The sequence below is a fragment of the Podarcis bocagei genome (genome assembly GCF_964188305.1).
Source record: "Podarcis bocagei genome assembly, chromosome: 1".
In the NCBI taxonomy this organism is placed as follows: Eukaryota; Metazoa; Chordata; class Lepidosauria; order Squamata; family Lacertidae; genus Podarcis; species Podarcis bocagei.
In genome coordinates this window covers 95,689,548-95,709,464 of record NC_138125.1, presented here as the reverse complement: position 1 = coordinate 95,709,464, position 19,917 = coordinate 95,689,548, and the positions used below count along the sequence as shown (strand labels likewise).

General features: G+C 43.1%; 1 protein-coding gene and 1 long non-coding RNA gene across 15 annotated transcripts in view; one reads left to right on the top strand and one right to left on the bottom strand.

The window, feature by feature from the left end:
- Positions 1 to 19,917, bottom strand: part of KALRN (kalirin RhoGEF kinase) — a 501,553-nt gene that overhangs the window by 364,014 nt on the left and 117,622 nt on the right. The window lies entirely within an intron of this gene.
- LOC308597682 lies at positions 13,767 to 15,197 on the top strand. Its single transcript, XR_014013103.1, has 3 exons — positions 13,767 to 13,867; positions 14,114 to 14,243; positions 14,972 to 15,197. It is a non-coding gene; the product is annotated as an uncharacterized lncRNA (long non-coding RNA).

Sequence of the window (19,917 nt, the reverse complement as noted above, 5' to 3'; positions counted from 1 at the left end):
CAGATTACGTGACTACCGCTCTTAACCACTACACCACACTGGCTCTCAGTGTTAATAGGTTAATAGGGTGCCATTAACACTGTATTTCCCATCCATGTTGGTTGAGAACTGAAGTGTTCCATTACATGGGATCCATGTGCCTTAATTGTTTATAGACAAATTGCTAGACGCTAACTAAGATGAAAAAAGCAAGCACTATTGTCCTAATTTTAGGCATAAAAAAATAAAATGTGCAAGGATGCATGTCCAGGTTTCACAACATTGCTGGGCACCATTATTCTAACCCATGGATTAGCCATCTGGGTAAGAGTAATGTAAATCTGTCAATAAAAATTCACACACTTAACTCTTCAGTTAAAATCAATGGTACTTAGAGTACTCAGAATTGACTGGAAAGATACTGTTGCTGTCCTTACAGTGATCAGAATTAGGGCTTTTTTGCCCTCCTAGTTACTCTGCCAAGAGTTGCATTGGTTTCTATTGCTTTTTAATATTGCTCTATATTGTTTTTAATGTATGCTGCTCTGATCTCTACAGGAACGAACAGGTTATAAAATATTTCAAATAAATAAGTAAATATTGCCTGATTGAGAGTTTGGGAAACAATCTCAGCTGATCAGACCACCGACTGCCTCTTTTTGCACCCTTTCAACACAACCTCCCACTACAGTGGTGCCTCGCAAGATGAAATTAATTCGTTCCGCAAGTTTTTTCTTCTTGCGAGTTTTTCGTCTTGCGATGCACGGTTTCCCATAGGAATGCACTGAAAACCAATTAATGCGTTCCTATGGAAACCGCCTTCAGACCAGGTCCGGGGACAGTCTGTCCCCCGACCTCTTCTGAAGGCTGGGGGGGGGACAAGGGCTTTTCTTCACACCCCCAGCATTTTAAAAAACCCCGGGACAGCGGAGGACTTCTCCGCTGTCCGGGGCGATCTTAAAATGCTGGCGGGCGGCATTTTTAAATCGCCCGGGACAGCGGAGGACTTCTCCACTGTCCGGGGCGATGTAAAAGCCCCTGGGAAGGCAGGCAGGGGGGACAAAGACTTTTGCCCCCCGCCCGCCTTCAGAAGAGGTCCTGGACCTCTTCTGAAGGCGGGCGGGGGGCGAAAGTCTTTGCCCCCCCCCACCTGCCTTCAAAAGTCGTCCGGGACAGCGGAGAAACGCGTTGCCTTTCTCCGCTCTCCCGGGAAGGCAGGCAGGGGGGAGCAAAGACTTTCGCCCCCCCGCCCGCCTTCAGAAGAGGTCCTGGACCTCTTCTGAAGGCGGGCGGGGGGTGAAAGTCTTTGCTCCCCCCCGCCTGCCTTCAAAAGCCGTCCGCGATAGCGGGAAGCGCTTCCCTGCTATCCCGGACTGCTTTTAAAATGCTGGCGGTGGGGAGCAAAGCCTTTCGGCCCCCGCCGGCCTTCCTGGACCTCTTCTGAAGGCCGGAGGGGGGGAAAGGCTTTGCTCCCCACCACCAGCATTTAAAAGAGGTCCCCGGAGATTTCCCTATGGGCTTTCTTCTTGTGAAGCAAGCCCATAGGGAAATTCGTCTTGCGAAGCGCCTCCAACACAGAAAACCCTTTCATCTTGCGGGTTTTCCGTCTTGCGAGGCATTCGTCTTGCGAGGTACCACTGTATTTCAAAAAATGGGGAAGGGGGCCCCTTTCAGTTGAATAACAAATGAAAAAAAATCCCTAGGAAGCACAATAGTTTCAGGTCTGGAGACCACTGTACTCACCCAGTCTTTGTGTGAGACTGTGAGGCTTTCATCCATTTGCTGACAAGAATGAGGCAATTCCCAAGGAAGAAACACAGCAGAACATCAGCGGCCAAATTAGTAATGGCAGCACCCGCAATTTCTCAATCAGCACCACAACATAAAAAAGCATTAGGATTCCCTTGGTGCATCAGAGGTATATTTATCCTTCACAGAACAAGGACTAGTTACACGTCTAGTCCTTCTTTTAAGGCTATCTAACTCATGCATCATCTCCTAAAGTAGATTAACAGCAGGTGTTTCAGCCCAATAATATGCACCTAATTGATGGTGTGATGTATGTTTTGCTGAGCCTTCCTGCACAACCAGCACATGGCTCTACATTCAAAATGCCTGGAGGTAAGAGTAAGCCTCCAGGTGACAAATATACAGAAAGATATCAACTTTTCATGAGGAAAAAGGAAAAGAAAGGGGCAGAAGAGGTTAAAGTCACCAGTGAAGAAGCTTTGGCTTCTTCCACTTCCACTCTTCCAGTTACCGTATTTTTCACTCTATAAGATGCACCAGACCACAAGACGCACCTAGTTTTTGGAGGAGGAAAACTGGAAAAAAAAATATTCTGAATCTCAGAAGCCAGAACAGCACAGTGAAAGCAGCAATCCCTCTTGCTATTCTGGCTTCTGGGATAGCTGCGCAGCCTGCATTCGCTCCATAAGATGCACACACATTTCCCCTTACTTTTTAGGAGGAAAAAAGTGAGTCTTATAGAGCAAAAAATACGGTATCTCAGTTTGGTGAAGTAAGATGCCTATCCAGCCTCCTTGCACTGGTGTAACATGTTTTGACAGCATAGCAAGCTACAAGTCACACAGTGAGCTGAAGCAACCAGGACTTTGGATAGCAAACTCTGTACTAATTGGTGCTGCTTCCTTATTACAACAACACGTCTAAAAGACATCTACATGGAGATAACGTTCTGCTATAACATGTTCTACATGAAACATGCATATGATTCCTGATGGCATCATACCTTTCCATAAGTCAATGCTGAAGGAATTAAAGAGAAGCTCACATGAGCACACATTCATTGGTGTGGACAATAGGACCAATACAAAGTGGTGCAATGGGGAGTCAAAAGCCATTCAGCACTCCCCGTATCAGGGATGCTGGAGCTTCAGCAACAGAGCAGCTCAGACTGGGAACTTACATAGAAGGTGGAGGTTCCACCCCTTCCTGGCTGTTAGCCAGATGTTTCCATGTGCTTGCCCCTCCTGCTAAGCAGCCTCACGGGCAACTGACTAGACTCTTACATTCCTACCTTGCCTGCTGTCCTTCTATTTCTGAGGCTCAGAGGGAGATGTGTATGCAGGATGTGTGTGTGTGTGTGTGTGTGTGAGAGAGAGAGAGAGAGAGAGAGAGAGAGAGAGAGAGAGAGAGAGAGAGAGAAGAACCTAGATAGCTGGTATGGGAACCTCCTGTCCTGGGGCAAGGATGTCCATATCTAAAGGCTCCTCAAGATCCCTGGCAGTGTGGAGATCTGCTGGAGGGGCCAAGATCTGGGCAGGTTTGAAATCTGGCAAGTAAAGATAGGTGTGGCCAGTGGCGTAGCGTGGGTTGTCAGCACCCGGGGCAAGGCAAGTAATTTGCGCCCCCTAACCCGTGGATTTGCGCCCCCTAACCCGTGGATTTGCGCCCCCTAACCCGTGGATTTGCGCCCCCTAACCCGTGGATTTGCGCCCCCTAACCCCCAGGTGTTGCGCCCGGTGCGGCCGGCCCCCCCTGCACCCCCCACGCTACGCCACGGGGTGTGGCAAACTTTGGCTCCACAGATGTTGCTACTGTTTTAGGGAGTGAAACTTGTTTTTTGCAAATTTCTTCAGGGAGGAATCTTAAAAAATGCTTTTGGGTATGAGGAATTCAAATTGCTATTATTTTTATGATTGGACAACATTCCTCCATGAAGAATCCAACATAGCTATTTTAGCAATTCCCCAGTGTTTTTAACAATCCAATGTTTTTAGATCTGGAGGGTGATCACTTTGCTGGAAACCAGAATTTTCTGCTTCAGTCAGCAAGTTTCAAACCATCTCACAGCGTTCTGTTCAAGCAGTCAAAACACTGTTCACATTTATGCATTGGGGAGCCTAGTCCAGAAAAGCAATATGCACAAAGAAGATTGGCTGACCCTTGCTTGATCAGGGAAGCAGTTTTAAATCGAATGCTCGATCTGTAATACCTTTGAAGTCATTCTGCAGACTTACAAAAGCATACAAAATTATTATACTTCATTTTCTCTTTTAAGTAGTCTGTTTGCACTGAATTTGAAGAACAACCAATTATTCATAACATTTATGTTTAACTTCGGGATTCACACCACAATTGAATTAATTAAATGTGTATTTTAATACTTGTTTCTGTTAAAAATTACACTACTCAGTCACTGTGAGTAGTGATTGCTCTGTGTGATTGCTCATTTTATTAGTATACCACAAATATGACAGCCTACAATACTATCTGAACAGATGCATATATGTTTCTTGCCAGCATCAAAGAGCCAGAGTCTTCAGAGGAAGAGAAATTTTGACAAGTGTTGCCCATGAGCAAAGCCAGGGGGAAAATGTGTACCAAGAATTTTTGATGTTCTTCTTAAATTTTTGAAATACAGTAACATCAATAGTTAAAGTTTGCCAGAGTGGAAGTTAGAGGAAATATCTCATAAAGTTTTAAGCAATCTCTGTAGATGAATGTTCATTGGTAGAAGAGTAAATATATACTTTTTAAATGAATTATCGGGACCCTTAAATCCAAAAACAGATTAATCCAATTTACCTAGGGAAATTACTCCTCAGGAATAAGTTTCTGGATTAGTTTCTTTCAGAGATGGTTTAAGACCACAATACATGTTTTTTTGTGAAAAAGTAAAAAAAAAACAACCCCAAATGCTTCCGCACATAGGCTGACAGCTCCTAGGGGCTGAGCCCCCTCAATGTTCAGAGGATGTTTAGCTCCGCCCCCTGGCTCCTCGAGACATTGAGCATGCAACATCACACACATGACACCAGGACGTCACATTGAACCCCCTCAATCATATTGGGAAGAGGGTGCCCCTGCTTCCATACTGTAAGATATTTAACTCACTTCTATATTTAGAATAAAAAAATTCCTTCCAGTAGCACCTTAAAGACCAACTAAGTTAGTTTTTGGTATGAGCTTTCGTGTGCATGCACACTTCTTCAGATACTTAGTTGGTCTTTAAGGTTCTATATTTAGCACCTTCCCGCACAAGAAACTCCTCTGCCAGAAATGATCTGTGCTCCACAGTATGACCTCCTCCTGCACAACCTCTGACTTCTAAGCAGTAGAGAAAGCAACTGAGTAGCATAGGAACTAAGTGTGTATGTGTGCACGTGCACACGCGTGCACAGTATCTGTTTGTTAAGAGTTTTTTCATTTTATCTTTTAATATCAAATAGTCCAGACTCAATGTTTTCAATTTTCCTTTATACCCACCCTAATTCACTCTCTGATGAATTCCAATTTATTGGACATATTGTAGGGTACACACATCAATTTATTCATATGAATCACTTCATTGTTAGAGATACTGGCAAAATTCCCCTAAGCTAGGCCCAGATATAAACCAGGAGGGGCTTTAAAATCCCACCTCTAATGACATGCAAGCTTTTTATATAATCGTAGAGTTGGAGAGGACCAAAGGGATCACCTAGTCCTAGTCCAACCACCTGTAAGGCAGGAATCCTTTTGGCCAATATGGGGCTCAAACCCACGACTCTGAGATTAAGAGGCTTGTGGTCTACCAGTTGAGCTATATAAAGCCTATGTGGGTCCTTCATGGCCTACTTCTTGCTTTGCTGGCCAATTTCCATCTGGCCTGGGAAGGTTGGGTCCTGGCTGACTCCAGCAACAAAAACTGCTTCTACTGCTTAAGGGGCCAGAGAGACCATATTATCTGTGAGTCCTTTAAGACCTGCTGCTCAAGGTGCCTAGAGGCTACAGGGATGCTGTATTGTTTAGGAGTTTTTGTCTGGGTCAGGACTGAATTCTGAATATGCTTAATTTTTGCTGTTCTCGGAATTGTGCATTCTTTATTGTTAAGACTTTGTTGGGATTGTTTAATTCTACTCTATAACTAACTAAAATGTTTTCATTCATTGTTCATGACCACTTAAATTTTGTTACAGTTTTCTAATTATGGAAATCTTTTGATGTTGCAAACCACCTTGAGCATGGTCTAACTATGGCATACAAATAAATGATGATGAAAGCACCCAAATTCTTCTCCAGCTAATTTATGTGTTAATCCAAGCAGTTTTAGTATTCATTCCCCACATAATCTGCAATCCTAAAACACATTTACCAGGAAATAAGTCTCACTGAGTGTAGTCGGACTTCTGAGAAAACTGGCATGGGATTCTGCTTTTAACTTCTAGAATCCCTGGGGAGGAAGCATGTGTATGTATGTATGTCATGACATTATTAATCTCCCACTGAAACAAACCATAGCAGAGAGATCAAATCTGACAAGCCGAGACAGCAGTCTGAATGAGTTATTTCAGGTTTCCATATAGCAAGAAATGTATTTAAAAGACAGAGGCATCAAGACTGGATCCATTAATGTAAATGGGAATTTTGGCACCAATTGTAACAGAATCAGCATTTTGTTCCTAGACCCTGTCTATCTTGCATTTTTATATTTCACTCATCACTCCAAAAGAACAGTGTTAACATTTCTGACAGCCGTGGTTCATAATCTAAGAACAACACAAGGATTTAATGACCTTCTTGGATATTCAGTCAGAGGTCTCCAAAGATGTTTTATGATGTAAAAGGATTTATTTATACTTTAATTTAATTCAGATTTAAATATTTAAATCCATGGTATTGTAGGAAGAGGGGTTTTTTGGGGGGGGAATGCAAATGGTACTGGCAAACGGCTTGCTAAGTAGAAGGCAGAAAATTAATTACAAAGGCTTACCCTGCTAATAAAGGCTTTGTGTGCTATATCATCATGGTAATTTCTGATAAACTGAAATATGAATCTGATTGGAATTATGCTGGCAGTGAGGATTATACCTCTTTTGATAGGCCCGCATTGACTGGAACTTTAGAGGTTAATCAAATGGCTGGATTACAGTAAGGAGAGAAAAAGCATCTTCCAACTTTGCCCTTGCAAGGGAGAATATGAGATTCCAGGAATGAATTACCCCATTCCCCTGCTGCTTATAGCAAATAAGAGCTAAAATAGGCAAGCAGAATCCCCTGTGATCCATTTACTGCTGAACTAAACCAATTCATACAACAAGAGTGGGGGGAGGATCAAAAGTTTTTACGCTTTCTTTACCTCGCCCCCCCCCCCCAAATCTCCCGATACTAAAACAAAATGTGACATACCATGTTAAGTGCTAACCCCAACCTTCTTCATAACAGTCTACGGGGCCCCATGGACAACTCTGCTTATGCTGCTTGCTCTCCTCCTTGTTGCAAAAAGCTGCCTCTGTCCTTAAGTTGAAGGTTGGGAGAGTATGGATACAATTCAGGAGGAGCGAAGCATTCAGCAAAAATGGAGCTTGCACATCCATGAGACTTCAGGGTGCTTGGCATTCTCTAGGTCAGCCTTCACCAATCCAGTGCCCTCCAAATGTTTTGAACTACAGTTCCCATCAGGCCCAGCCCACACCACTCATCTAAATGCTCCTAGCACCAGTTAACCCTGCAATGGTTACAACTATATATATTTATTTTTATTTTTTAAAAAACCTCACTTCTTGGATGCCAAAAAGTTAGTGCAGTTGAGTTCCCGACAGGCCCAAGTGTAAACAAAGGCCTCAATGATTTATGCTGAGCTTGCTGATAACTCTTTGGCTAATTGCCATGCAGGACCACCAATGGTTATCTCTAGCCCCTTCTGCCACTGACATTGCACATTTCTCTTCCCATCTCCAGCTTGGGTTTGCTGGCAGGAGAGACAGCTATATCAGCTTGTTATCATTCTCACGTCTTCCCTCCTTTCCAGGACAGCCTAAGGATAACTGGGGAGATTTAAAGTATTCCAATAAATTAAAGTAGACAAGTAGGCATAAGTGCTTATCAAGGGTTGGACATCCTTTAGCACTGGTGGAAGCAAATCCTTGTACCATGTCCAAGCCAAATGGCTGTGTCTTTCTTACTCCTGTTATCGTTTGAGAGACACTCAAATGCATTTTAATCGATAGCTTGTAGACATGCAGTCTTTAGATACACCTTGACGTCATTTTAAGCACTTGCATCTACTAGCACAATGCCACTCATTCAGCCCCATCTAATCTCTGATTATACAAATTAAAGGGGCTTATTTCTTATTCAAACAGCACACCAAGTTGTTATTATAACATTTGTTCTGGGCAAACAGATTCTGAGATGTACGTTCACAATGTTCTGAGACAGCTACACATTTGCCAGATGATCTTTGTTAAGGCACAATGTCTTCTGATCAACTTTTAGCAGCTTGCTGGTTTCTGCCAATCATGTTTGAAATTTATTTCATACCATTGAAAGCAGTTTTGGGAGACCAAAAGTTGTCTCCTCCACATTGTTGCTGCCAAGAATGAGCTAGCTAGCTCAAGATCACCCAGCCTACTCATTCCAAATCCAAGTGTTTTACAAGGCAAAGACCAGCTGTGGCACAAAACAGAGCCTGCAGAGTAAACAGCTGCAGATAACTCAAGCAAGTGATAACCGGTAAGCCTGCCATGTGCTGCGGGGCGAAGATAACATAAGATCTGACAGCAACTCTCCTGTATTTGTACAAGTGCTCCAGGAGTCTAAATGTTGATACTAATAGCTCTTTGCCTTGTAGATCAGGGATTTGGCTCAAAAGGGGTTTGGGGTGGGGAGAGGAGTGAGAAGCATACAGAAGAAAGTTACAGTTAATATCAAATTTTCCTTGCTAATGGAAACTTTTCAATACTACATGAAAGAATAAATGCCAGGCCTAGCGTACCATCTGTCACATTTGATAAAACTCAAATGCATGGTTGAACTATGTTTCCATAGATATGTTCTAGTTTGGAGTAGCTATTGTGATGCCCTCCAGATAGACGTTGCTGTACCTTCCATCATTCTCACCACTGGCCAAACTGGCTGGGGCTGATCAGAGTTGAGTCCAGAAACATCAAGAAGGCACCATGTTGGCTTACCCCTGTTCTTGGTTAAAGCTGCAATATTATGCCAACCTACCTAGAAGCAAGCCTCCTTGAGCTCAGAGAAGACATATTTAGGACTTCACTTGTAAAGATGTAGTCTTAATCACACTTGCTAGGGAACAATCTTCAACAGCTATGGCTTATGCACCCCCAATGGATCCCAAGCATATATGAGCCCCAGGAACACATCTGTTAGTATGAACCTCTGTGCAGGCTGCACCATGGAAACAGCTGCATGCCAGCCACAGCTCCAATGGGAAATGGGAAAGACACGTGAAATCAATGGTAAACTTCTATCTAACTGCAAAGTGTGGGCAGCAAGAAGCATCTTATTTAGAAACAAGCCCAACTGAATGTAAGGGGGTTACTTCAATGAAATGAAGAATGCAGTGCCACATGGATAAATTTATCAGTACTTTTATTCCACAGCTCTGCATCCAAGACATTCTTCCTTCACCTATAAACCAAGCTAACTCCTCATCTAGGAGTATTTCTCCACAAGGAAAGGAAAGGATGGAAAATCCACCACAGGCAAACAAGGCACAAACTTTATCTGGCAAACTTTCCCAGGATGCTCCCCCAGGATATCACACAAATATTATACCGGACACCTCAACCATATGAACTTGTGCTTGCAAAGACTTTTAATCCACAGAGTGTTAACAAAAGACTAAAATATTATTTAGTGTAACTCGATTCTGCTACTATTCCACACATACACAGTAAAAATATTTTACTTATTTAATTTCACACTAATTTACAAGAATGGCACATGTTCAAAAGTTCAATGGAATTGGTTTCCCTCTACTGAACATATGGACTGATTTGCCCCTATAGGGATACAGCTGTATTGGTACAACAGGCTTACTTCCTGGTGCAAAAGGAATGCAGCTTAAAATATCTCAACTCTTTTAGTTCTCACAAAGTAGAATCTAAAAATATATTTATTTATAATTCGCTTTTTGACGTAAGCGGTGTAGCCCCATTGCATCATCTGTCAAATATGCCTACATGACAGCATCATAAAGCCAATTCAGAATGAAGGTCAATGTTTCTTGCCCTCACTCTGATTCAAAAGGACAGTGGAGAGGAAACTGTCTAGCAGCAGTGGGAAGAATACTGTCACTGCCTTTCCCTGTGATAAAGAATTAACTCTTTGTGAGATTAAAGATCTAATCCTTTTTAGCTGGAACTGTTCATTGAGGAACATTGTCTCAGTCCTCTCAAGCATATTTAAGTTTTTTTTAAAAAATATGAGCAATCTGATCTATCACGTGTCATTATTTTTTATACCAGAGCACAATCAAAAAAGAGAACGCAAGATGACTTTATGCTGGGAGGAGTGGTTTCCCATTCAGTTTCAGGGGCAAAGTAAATGCACTGCAATTGGCTTGATTCCAGTAGGGGTGGAAAACCCTAAACCAGCCTTTCTCAGCCTTGGATCCTCAGCTGTTCTTGAACTAAAACTCCCAACATCCCTGACCACTGGCCAAGCTGGCTAGGAATGATGGGACCCAGGGTTGAGAAAGGTTGCCCTAAACTCTCCAAAACATACAGGCACTAGGAAAAAGCAGTAAATCCTTGGAGTCTATAAGAAAATCCCTTCTCTCATGAAGGGAGTGGCTACAGTTTAGTCTTATGGGGGGAAACTAAGTGCAACATTTAGGATACAACTGCAATGAGACCACAATTTATGCAGGGCCGGTCCACCTATGAGGCAAGGTGAGGCAGTGGCTGCAGGGCAGCAGGCTCCAGGCAGCTGGGAGGGGCAGCAGATCCAGCCTCCAAAAAGCATGCCACTCATTGCCTCCTGCACTTGTCAGCTGCTGCCTCCAACTCCAATGGGTGCCTGAGGGTAGAGGTTGGAGGGACACTACTCCATTTACCCTAAACAACCAGCCTCCACTGAAGCACGCCATTGTGTTGTCTTTTTGCTCTCTTCTTTTTTATTGTAGTGACATGAATTGGCTGAGCTCCTCGGTAAGATTGCCAGTTCCATCCCCTGATATAGCCTTTTTCTGTGCCTTGAGAAAAGGTGACAATGCTTATTTGTATAATTTTATTTCACTACAAGATAGATACACTAGAGATCAACGTTTGAATTGGATTGTTGAATTGGTTCAACTTTCCCCTCAAAATGAGAGGTGCTGTACACACTTATCTGGGAATAAGTCCCACAGAGGCCAGTGGGGTCTTGCTTCTGAGTAATTATCCCTAGGATTGTACTGCCACCATCTTATACATGCATGACAACAAGCCTATTGAACTCAGAATGACATATAAGAAATGGATTTGTCTATAAGAGTCAGTAATGGAAGTGATATCTTGCAAAAACACTGCCCGGGGCCCAAACATGTAGACAACTTTGATTTCTCACAAGCACAGCTCTTCCCATATTTTTTAGATCATGCTTTGTTCCTTCCCAAAGGAAGCACTGAAATATTGCAAGGTAGACTGTGCTCCCCGGATGGAAGGCCCCTGGCAGAAAGACACATTCCTTCAAACCTATTAATGATTAATTGTAGTGCTACTGTAATTATGATAAGGCTTTTGTGTGGTTGTGGTCAATAGAAAATTCTCTGGCAATTGTAATACAAAAAAGTAGGGGGCTGGGTGGGAAATCTGCCGGTAAAAGACAGCACTCTGATGACAGGCCTGATAACCGAAGACCATTTTCCCCCTTGCAACAGAGCATATCACATAACACTTAAAGACAGAACAGAGATCATTTTTTCCTGCATAGCATCTCACTTTGGTGCTTTTGCAGTATGACCTGTCATCCAAAAATGCAGATTCTTTTATTTGGGATGTGGCAGGTATAATGCAGAGACAAAGAGATTTCCTCCTTGTGGAAATCAAGAAAATAGGGAGAGAGGTAGAGAAGAAGGAAATATACTATAAATGACAAAGGAAGTAAAAGCAACTAGACAGTACTGCATAGGCTATGTATAGATACATATTGACCACACAGAAACACATTGTCAACTAACACCACTGCGAACACCACAAAAATGGGAATTAAAACTCCTCTCCAAATCTGACAATCACTTCCACCCAACAATTCAACATATACTCAGCAATCCTGCTTCACAAAGATCTCTTCACAAAGATTCCTGTGAAAGAATCCATCATATGGCAGAACCACATGAGCATAGTCTTTTGTTCTGGAATGACTATCTCAACCTGGTTTTATGCTCAAAACAACATCACAGATAAGAATTCACTATTCCAGAGCTACTGTCTACTAGATCAGGTCATTTGTCCATGATTCTAAGCACAGTAATGTCTACTCTGAGTGGCAACTTGTCAGGTAGACAGGTCTTTCCTAACACCTCTTACATTTTTAACTAGAGCTGCTGGGTACAGAACCTGGGATCTTCTGCATGCAAAACATTAACTCTAGCACCTTGTTGAGATTCCATCCCCAGCAACAAAGCATGTATATAAAAGTAGGAGCATTCACCCTTTAACTACCCTGAATGTGACTACAAAACCACAGTTAAATTGCACTAAGGACCAAACGTATTCTTATCTTGAACATGAACTTCTAACCTCATGTGCAAATGGTCTGGCAGCAAAGCACTCAGACAGAATGGCTGAACATTTGATTGACTTATCAGCATTTCAGTTCTCCCAAAACCCTTCCTCATGAGAGTGGCACATGCAACCAATAAAATGTTTAAAACCTCTCACTCACATACAGTGGTACCTCTAGTTATGAACTTAATTCGTTCCGGAGGTCCGTTCTTAACCTGAAACTGTTCTTAACTAGAGGCGTGCTTTCGCTAATGGGGCCTCTTGCTGCTGCTGTGCCGCCGGCACACGATTTCCGTTCTCATCCTGGGGCAAAGTTCTCAACTCGAGGTAACTCTTCTAGGTTAGCACAGTTTGTAACCTGAAGCGTTTGTAACCTTAGGCATTTGTAACTCGAGATACCACTGTACCTCTCCCAACCGCATTCAGCACCTGCACACCACTGCTGCACATCCCTGGCAATCTCTGGCATACAGCTGCTGCCGTGACGGAGTGGTGCATGCAGCAAGGAGCTTTTAAACATTATCCTTGCCATTTAGTCAGACTACTGGTCCATCTAACTCAGTCTTGTCTACACAGAATGGCAGCAGCTTTTCACAGTTTCAGATAGGAAACTTTCCCTGTCCTACCAGAGGGGGAACCTTGGACATTTTTTTAAAAAATCCACAGCTCTTCCACTGAGCTACAGCTCCTTTCTCAAAACTTCCTTAATTCTGAATTTGCTGCATTAAGATCTTCTTCTCTTAAAACATGATCCATTCTTAAGGTTGAACCACGCACTGAATAACTTTTAAAGCAAAAACACCAAGATTGTAGTGATAATGTATAGGGTACATTTCGCATAAGTGCTTGGAGCATTTAATTGTCTAGCTCAAGGATCTTTACTGAACCTCTGTTAGGTAGGTCAGTATTATATGTATAACCACATTTTATGAATGAAAGGTCTAAGAGCTGAGAGCGGGCAGGGGTACTAACTTGAAAAAAATATTGGGCAGGTATGCCCCACCCCACATAGTTGATCACATGACATGGCACACACACACACACACACACACACACTATTTTAATGGGAATGCCAATCAACTTTGGGGGGACCTGGCCCCCTCAGATATATTATTGGGAGGGACCTTGGCCCCTAGGAGTTGGCTCCTATGGAGAGGGGAACTTGCCTAAGGCTGCTCAGAGAGCTCAGGTTTAAGCCAAGCACTTCTGGATCATGCTCTTAACCATGTTATACAAATAGGGCGGGGAACCTCAGGCCCAGGGACCAGCTGCATCCCTCTAGGCCTCTCTATCTGGCCCTTGGAATTCTCCGCAGGCCACACTCTTCATAGGCCCTGCTTTGCCCCCAAGCTTTTTGCCTGGCTAGAGTGTGTTGTGGGTCAAGCTCTTTCTTGTTGGATGGAGGACAGAGAGGGACGTTTGAATGTGTGCAGAGGCTAGACCAGGGGTCGGCAACCCGCGGCTCCGGAGCTGCATGTGGCTCTTTTACACCTTTTCCGCGGCTCCAGGGCAGATACTAGCGAGGGGAGGAGGCGCATTGTGTGCCCCAACACTCCCCACTGTGGCGGGCGCTGTACTGGCTGTGATGTCGCATGGGGGCGGTGCGTGCAGCTCCCAGTTTTTTTCCCTTCGGAAACAGGTCCAAGTGGCTCTTTTTGTCTTAAAGGTTGCAGACCCCTGGGCTAGACTATTCTACAATGAGGACATTTAGATTCATCACTCCATCCTCTTTTACCTCTGGCCTTGCCCATCACTGGCATGCAGCCCTCCAAAGGTTGCCCAGTTTTCCACCTGCCTATACAGGTAAGCTAACACAATGGCTATAAATTGGACAGCGGTATAGCAGGAGTAGCAGCAGCCCTTACTAATTATCCCTGGGTTCTTGTGCTACACAAGAAAGGCTTGTGGCTTTCGTAACTTAAAACAGACCAACCTCAATACGGAATGTTTCCTTTTAGCCAAAACATCTGCCCCACAAAGATGCTTTTCTCAGGTCCAGAGCACTTTTGAAAGTGGCAAGTCTACATTTAAAATAACAGTTTTTTCTCTTATGGTTGCAGAGAAGGTTATGACAAGGTTATGCCACAGTCACATTCTCAAATGTACCCACGGTGGTCATATGCCACCACATCTATAGCCATAGCGGTGTCTAGCCTTTAGCAAGGACCTCCCAGCCTATGAGGTTGAGAGAATTACCCATACAAAGCTGCCAGAGGAAAATGCTAGAATTTATTATTTATGGAGTACCTACATCTAAGTTCAGTACAGAAATGATAAAGGAGGCCCTGCCCACAATCTACTTATCCTCTAGCTAGGCAGCTATATGCATATTTTGGAGGCAGCAAGTGGAGGAGGAAGACAAGGAGGGAGATGGACGAGATTTCACACACTGATTCAAACTACCAGGCAGATATTTTCTTGGAAGCCTCTATAATGATACAATATGGTTGCCAAAATGTTAAGAGAAGAATGTGTGCCTGAATGCACAGACAGCAACATTTACTATTCTTTTCATACAATGGTGCAATCAGGGCTGGACTTTTGGGCAGAGATCCAGAGTCTCACTGAGGAGAATGAGCAGAAAGGCCTGGATTATTTCAATTATTCCAAAATGTGTCAATAATATTGCTATCTTAAATGGGCCTCCTCAGTAAATCTATTAAATCCAGAGTCTAAAATTACCAAACTGCACCACTGTTATCATATTTACTTTGCAAAACGTGGCTGTTTTGACAGGCTGCCCCAGGGAAACTAGGATTGGAGACAAAAACCCATCCCTTGCAGGGGATCCTTGAGGCAAAAAGATTTTCAGTAGCTGTAAGAATCTCCCCTCCCCCTTTGGGGCAAATATTAACAAACACTCAAAGCTCTATTCCAGGCAGCAAACTTCCCTGACATCTAGAACAGAAGTTACACCAAAGTCGGCCCTACCACAAGTTTAGGTGAACGCCTGAGCTCAGGTGGGTGGGTGTGGGTAAGGGTGTGTGTGAATGTACTTATTGGCCTGCTCCCCAATCGCCACAACTACCCCTGTCCACCAATCGACCAGAAGTAGTACCTTTCTGGTAATATGTGGGGAAGCTGGGACCACTTCCAAATAAACATATTCAGAAATCCTAGGAAAAAAACTGGCTCGCCACTTCAAATGACGGACCAAATACGCAGACACAATGAGAGCACTCTAAAACGTAGATAAATCAATGAGGACATTGATTTCATAAGATAATCCTCATGAGTTTTGGCCCTCATCAATGTTTAAAGACTTTAATTCTTCTCAGTTAATACATTAATTGTATTGGCATCAACCCGGCTGCCTTGAAAAGATTTGAAGGCCACTTTGCCTGTTCTTTTGAGTATGTTACTCACCTCTTAATACAGAGGAATTCCCAGCTGGGAAGAGAAAAAAAGACCTATAGGATTAGGTCTCAAAGAACACAAGCAATTCCAGTTAGTGGAAGAGAAACATGCATTGATTTTTTCTGGAGCCAGCATTGACAATTCTGCTTTCAAGCCAGGAAAACTGCTCCACTTAGGCCATCAAGGCAACCCAGTCCTATGTTCAAACATTAAGCTTATGGTAGGCTGGCCAAAAAGGAATGTTTATGTTGAAATGGTACAGATGAAATTTTACACAAGGGGATTTGTGCTGTCAAAGCAAAAATGTGATTGTTACGGCCTGTGCAATGAGATTAGTAAAATATCAATTAAGGCCAAAATTGCACTTTTACTCTGAGCTGCTTGGATTAGATGGTGACTAACGAAGGGATAAGAACCAGTGTTTGTTTATCCTAATCACATTTCAAATGCCAGCTCTTTCTATTATCCTCTCCCACACAGCAGTCACTCCCAATGACAGAATTCAATCCCCATTGGCTCAGAAGGTTCCCTGATCCCTCCACTCCACCCAGCACCACCAAAGAGCACTTTTCTCTAATCTGCATTTCTACCCCCAGACCCTTTCCCCATCCCTACCTTTACAACATTTAGGAAAATCCCACTCAAAGCCATCAGTATGGGTGATGCTTCTTGCAACACAGAAAGACCAAAACTGGATTTTAATTTACACCCGCACAAACAAACACACATTTGCCTTTCTTGGCATTCAGTTTGGCAAATTGGTGGGAATCTTTTGTAATTAAGAGTTAGAAAGATACAATTATGGAAACTGTGTGGTCTAGTAATGGTCGACTATTCTCCCACTGAGTTGATTTAAGTGATTTTGCAATACATCAACCAAAACAAAACATTAAAAAACAACAACACACAAAATGTTCTAAGCCATTTATATACATTCCAATAGGCTACAGAGAGTAGTCAAAAGGTCATTTGGCTTCAGAGTATTTATTTTCTTCAAGTTTCCATTATGCATCATAATTTTTGTTACTCACTATATACAGTATATCAAATGCAACAAACAATTACCCTGTCTTCGCAGTACCCATTGAGAACAAGTTTATTCCCATTTTACAAATCTGAGAATTAAGCTGAGGGAAAATGGAACTGGACTATGATTACGCACGTTTCCAGCCATGATGAATCCCCATATTATTATTAGACTACAAATCTCATTCAGCGGTGTGGTGGTTAATTTTGAGGTTCAGGAGCTCATATTTACAGTCCCCATTGTCATGCCACATGGAGAGTCCAAAAATGTAGGCATTTGTGTTGATCCATTATATTAGCAGTATTTACATAATACCCAATTTGTTATAATTAGCATGGCTGCAATCCTTTGTATAGTTTCTTGGGAGTAAGCACCATTGAACTCACTGTTCACTTCTGACTGCACAAGTTCAACTTATAAAACACATAGAACTTTAACAAAAGCTCTTCAGCCTGCTAAAATACAACCTTTAGTTTTTAATTAGAAATGCAAACAATCTGTGGGGGAAATGTTATCATTTAAACTACTAGCATGAAGTAGCAATCCTATTTAAAACGGGAGTGGGGCGAGTATTTGGCTTCGCTTATTTTCTCCATTCTATGACTTTTTCCATGCTATCTTGCCACAAACAAATTTGAAAGCCTTATTATCAGCTCATTCACTTGCCAGATAGTCCAATTGATGGATGCAATAACTCTTGCTTTGGGGGGAGGGATCCATAACTGTGTGCCCCTGCATTTTTCTTCCACTACAACCATTTGCCCATTACTCCTGACCATGCTGCATGGGAGTGATGGTGGGAGCTGGAGGCTTAACAATATCTGAGGACCCAAGGCTAGGAAGGTCAGTCCACAGGTGAAGGCACAATTCCAAATCCAATAATCTGTTCGCAGGATCTTGGATTCTCTCAAGTAAATTAGAACAGTCAGGATACTCGGCAAGGATACCCAAAAGCTAGTTTCAAAGGACAAAAGAAAGAAAAGCTCCTTTACAGAATAAGCGCTTGACCACGAAAACGTGAGATGGTTGTCCAGTACGTTTCTGCAACTGCCAAATCTACTACTGGAAATGAAGCTCTGGTTTATAAGGCAAAATTTACATGGCATTGTCAAAGTTGCCCCGAGGGGAAGAAAGAAAAAAGAGAGCAAGGAAGGCTGTCAGACAACATCAGCGCCCTGTTGCAGCTGTGCTGTCCTTTCCACCCTGGCCAGCTTTACATTTTATGACATTATTTATTAAAAGTATAAACCACCTTAGCAGAAAGATGGCACATAAATATAATGGATGTGATTGAAAAGAAATCTCCTGTATTACAGAAATTGTAAAATGGCCAGAACTTATTGCTGTCCACCAGGAAAGGAACCAAGGCTATGTTCACTGCTAAGATTATCAGTTATGGAGATGCTGTCACACACCCATGCCCATAATAATAATAATAATAATTTATTACGGCCATAGGCCCATACAGATAAAAACAAGACATAAATAACAGCTTGTGCTCGTGGGAGCAAACAGCCGCTAAAACACTACTATAACAATAAAATACTATAAGGTGGAATGGCATATTACGCCTTAATTAGCTTGTGGTGCTCCTTGGCAACGCTTTTGGGTAAGGACAGCGACCAGGAACCTAGCCACTTTCAGGGTCGTATGGGTATCCTTATCCTGCAAGATTTGGGCAAGGTGGAATTTTGGTGGGGTACCCTCTAGTTTCTGTATGATTGATCCCAACAAATTTGCCCGTGGCACCTTGAATAAGGGGCAGGTGAACATAATGTGCTGGAGCGACTCCGGCGTCTCCTTATCACAATCGCACATGGCGGAGGCTTGTCCCTTTGAGAATCTATGTCTCAGGACATTGGAGGGAAAAACGTTAAACCTCGCTTTGGTGAAGGCCAGTCTATGGGCAACAGTCGAAAGGGAGGAGAGGTATGATGGAACACGGTAAGTTAAAGTGATACCAATGTCCTGGGGCGAACAAACACCTCCCCCCAGCATATAATTTCGCTGTAAATCGATGTCATCCAGTCTTTGGCGGATCAGTCTTTGAGCAGTGATTTGATCTAGTTTTAGGGAATCTAAGGGAGAGATTCCATAGCTCAGGAGTTTGGCATGAATTCTACTAGTCCAAAGGCTGGAGAATTCATCTCGCCATAAGCATTGGACAAGGTAATGATCTGGTAATCTATGCCACAATGATAACCAATAATTGAAGACTTGCTTCCACAGGCAAGTTTCTAAGGATGCGATCTTCAATTCTAGTCGCATGGCTGCGTTGCTTACGCACGGGGGGAGCATTAGGAGCCGACGTAGGAATTGGTTTTGCAAAGTCTCAAGAGGAGCAAGGTCTGTCGTCACGGCCCAGAGCGGGGCAGCATAAGCAAGCACGGGTACCACTTTTGCCTTGAACACCTTTAGGGCCGAGGGAACATGCAAAGCTCCATCCGAAAAGAAAAATCGGAGGAGCGCATATGACAGAGTTTTGGCCTTGTTAAGGAGGTGTTGAATTTGTGCTTTCCACCCCAAATTGTACTGAAAAATAACTCCTAGGTATTGGAATTTTAGGACTTGCTCTATTTTTGCTCCACCAAGCTTCCATTCGTATAATCTCCGACTTCTGGCGAAAATCAGAATCTTAGATTTAGCATGGTTGATGGTTAATTGGTTGAGTTGACAATACGTGGCAAAGATCTTCAGAGCTCTGGTTAGTCCGACACGTGTATAAGATAGAATTACCGCATCGTCCGCATATAAAAGGAGTGGACAGCGGTAATCCGCTAGTCTAGGCGCATGTGTGCTTGGAGATGAGTTGACTAGGGGTGCTCGCATGTCGCTGATGAATAGATTGAATAGGCAGGGAGCCAATATACATCCTTGGCGCACTCCCTTGTTTATTGGTATCGAATTTGTGAGGTCGCCCGCAGGAGTAAGTCTCACTCTGGCAAGGGGACCTTCATGGAGCTGACTAATAAGCCATAAGAGTCTTCTATCAATGCCCTGTTTCGCAAGTTTCTCCCAAAGAATATTTCTAGGAACGCTGTCAAAGGCTGCCTTAAGATCTAAGAAGGCAGCACACAGGTAGCCCCGGGGAGG